A 3746-nucleotide genomic window follows, 5' to 3' on the forward strand; every position below is an offset into this window, starting at 1 on the left:
TTATAAAATTAGGTATTTGGCTAAACCTAAGTAAAAAACAATGGTTTCAGCAATTTTCTAGAAGAATGTAAAAGACTTAAATTTCTACCATGGACATGAAATGAATTTCACAATAATTGAGTAAGGAAAAGACTGTTTCTTCAACAGACCTCTGGCATCATTTTGGATTCCTCTTGCACTTAGCTGACAAAAAAAAATCTTAGAATAGAATTTCTTTGTTTTAATTCTAAGGTTTATGCATTTTAATGTAAATTCAGTAGGGAGGAGAAAACTTTTGAGCCTTACCAGCCTGTCACTTGTAAGTTGCAATTAGCTTATGACCTTATTTCTTCAAAACTAAATTTCAGAACTAGAAAAGAATTCAAGAGAAAGGTTTTTAGAGCACTGAGTGTCCAAGGAAAGTAAGGACATTGTACCATTGTGGAGAAAAAAAGATATAGAAAAGAGTGGCTTAAAGAACTAAACTACTTGGTTAATTTCACTGTTGTGCTGAGCAAGTGTCCATTTGAAAGGAGTTTTTAAGGGTGAAATAGGCAGGTTTAGGAAATTTTAGAAATTAAGGGGTCTCCGAAACAAAGTTGCTGTGGCTGATTTGAACTCCCACCCTCAGCACCTTCCTCAACAGCACCTTCCTCTTGCTTGAATCCATCTTAGTTTTATCTGCCCAACTAATGGTTTATTCTGCTTTTCATATCCTACCTCTGGTCTAACTAAGCTTGCTGCTATATAAATGCATTTATTCAAAAGAATTAAAGTGACAGGAAAGAAGATAGGTTGGGATGATGCTTCCTAACTTTTGGGTTTTTTTAATGATAATATTTGTAGAAGCTTTTTGGAGTCAGACACACTACCTTTGCACCATTTAGAATCTTTTGGCAGACCAAAGGAAGTGGAGGGGCAGGGTCAGAGCACCAGGAAACCTCGCTAGACGCTGGAAAGCAGTGTCTGGGGAATTGTGTGCTGCTGCCATAGTAAACCGGAAGTCCTTCTTCAGGGAAGCCCCCTTCCTGCTTCCCGGACAAGGCCAGGTGGACCAGGGAATGTACACTGCGCCGTAGCAATAGTAAACCGGAAGTCCTGTTTCAGGGGAGCCTTCCTTCCTGCTTAATGGACAGGGACAGGTGGACCAGGGAATGTACACTGTGCCATAGCAATAGTAAACCGGAAGTCCTGCTTCAGGGGAGCCCCCGCTTCCTGCTTCCGGGACAGGGCCAGGTGGACCAGGGAATGTACACTGCGCCATAGCAATAGTAAACCGGAAGTCCTGCTTCAGGGGAGCCCCCGCTTCCTGCTTCCGGGACAGGGCCAAGTGGACCAGGGAATGTGCACTGCGCCATAGCAATAGTAAACCGGAAGTCTGCTTCAGCAGTGCTTCCGGGGCAGGACCGAAGCACGGTTATTCTAGAGCCTTCGTCCTGAGATGGCGGCCCTGAAGGGGCGCTGCTGGACTGTCTCTGGCTTGGCTACCCGAAGCCAAGGAAGCATCTTCACCTGGTGAGTGGGAAAGGGGAATTTGGTGTGAACCTTGCCTCACGCCAGAGAGCCGTCCGTCTTGCCAAAACCGTTACATTACCGTCTTGGTTCAACGGCCGAGGTCTCCTTACTGAACCGTTAATTTTCTTACCGGAAGTTTGTCCTAAACGTGGACTGATACACTGTATTACATGGTAGTACTGTTTACCTGGCCTGCAGAATCCCTCTTGCTTTAAGACATGTTTGATGCTCCAAATCTCTGAATTCTGATACGCTGTTGGACATATTTAAACACAAAACTCTTCATTGTTTTGCTCCATAATCGGGCTGGAAATACTATTCTTTCTCTTCTGCGTGCTGATACCGACTATATCTTATTAGCACATTAAAATGGCAGCACTTGAAGAGGCCATTCCTCCTTTGTCTGAATACCAGTGCAAGATCTGTTTAGAAATCCTGGTCGAGCCTGTAACACTACCTTGTGATCACACGCTCTGTAAGCCATGCTTTCAGTCCATTGTAGAAAAGTCAAATTTATGCTGTCCGTTCTGTCGCTTATGGATCTCTGGATGGACCCGGTACCATACCCGAAAAAATTCCCTTGTCAATATGCAATTGTGGGAGAAAATTAAAAAACACTATCCAGAAGAATGTAATCTAAGAGTCTCTTTACAAGAATCACAAGCAAGTTATAATGACGCTCCGCCAGTTCATCTGATAAGTGAACCTGGAGAACTGAGAAGAGAATATGAAGAGGAGAAAAGAAAGATGGAGGCATTGCAACGAGCCAAAGCAGAAGAAGAAAACAAAGCCAGTGAAGAATACATACAGCAATTATTGGCAGAGGATGAAGAAAAAAGGAAAAGAGAGATAGAAAGACAACTGAAAAGTGATAAAGCACTAGCAAAAAAGATAAGCTTTGATATTAATTTCGATGCGGAAACTGGCTGGGCAACTAATAGAGTCATAACCAGGTCACAAACGAAAATAATGAACCAACAAGAAAACACTGGCGATATTCAGGAGTATCTGTCACCTATATCTCAGTATGAGCCAGTACCACTATCAGAAGGTGTGAAAAAAGGCAAGAAAAACTCCATGTCTAAGGAGAGTGAGAGTAGTCATATAAAGAGCCCTATGTGCCAAGGCACAGAAATTAAGGAAGATATTCCAACACTTTCTTCTCAAATATGTCATGAAATTCAAGAACAAGGTGCAACATCTTCAATAGAGTCACCTATGCCTCAGTTATGTGCCAGCGGTTCAGAATTGTGCCTTGGAGAAAAAGTCAAAATGAAACCAAGCAAGAATGATGAAGAGAAGGAACCTAAAGCCAGCACTGCCTACTCCAGAGAAGCTGCAGTTGACCCTCATGGCAAAAGAGAGAGTGTGTGCATTATATCAGATATGGCAGAGATAAGTGAGACAGAAAATGAAGAGTCTTACCCACAGAGCAGTGAAACAGATGTTTCCAAAAGAAAAACACAGGAATCTTTGTTTGAAACAGCCGGGGATCCAGGCTCTTCTGTAAAAAGAGGGAGAATGTTCCCTGAAGCTTCCTCAGACCAAGAGGAAACATAAGTCACCATCACTCAAATCTGTTAGATTTGGGACATGTAGTTTTTGAGAGAGAAAACCAAGAAGAACAAGATAAGTTATCAGCATTAAATCTTCGCAAAGAGGTGGATGAAAACCAAATAGACCCAACCCTGCCAAAAGGATCCCCAGATGAATAGCTGTTATCTTCTATGTCCTCATCTCCAGACAAACTGCTAAGTGGAGAGAAGAATTCCAAAGACAGCAACTCCAAAAGACAAACTGATATAAAGCCTTCAAAACCCTAGAGAGGCTCAAAAAATTATAACTGGCAACCTTCTTTTAAGATCCAGTTGTAACATTCAGTTAATGTTCATATATGAAAGATGCCAAGTTCCAATAGAGATTATTGCAAAGTGCTCATTCTTTACAGCCTAAGTTACCAAGGAAAAGAACTTCTCAGATGTTTCAGAGATAAAGTAATGCGTGGGTAAAGGGGGTGTTTTATAATCTAGCAAACTTTTGTTGTGAAGCTTTCTTTTCTTCAACATATGCATGTTTTATGGCCTTTTGTCATCTTTTTTTGTCCTGTAGTAATTCAAGCAAGATTATACTATGCTGACTAGTTAAGGAATCCAGGTTTAAAATCTAAGTTTTCTTGCTACTTTCCATGTATTTGCAGAGCACTTGAAATGCATCTTACATAACAGTAAAGGAATCTGGTTGCCATCTTCTAA

General features: G+C 41.5%; 1 pseudogene; it reads left to right on the forward strand.

Annotated features, from left to right (window-relative positions):
- The first annotated feature begins 1860 nt into the window (after positions 1-1860).
- LOC102242401 lies at positions 1861-3503 on the forward strand (annotated as a pseudogene).
- The last annotated feature ends 243 nt before the right edge of the window (positions 3504-3746 follow it).

This window comes from Myotis brandtii, unplaced genomic scaffold (genome assembly GCF_000412655.1).
Source record: "Myotis brandtii unplaced genomic scaffold, ASM41265v1 scaffold126, whole genome shotgun sequence".
Lineage (NCBI taxonomy): Eukaryota > Metazoa > Chordata > Mammalia > Chiroptera > Vespertilionidae > Myotis > Myotis brandtii.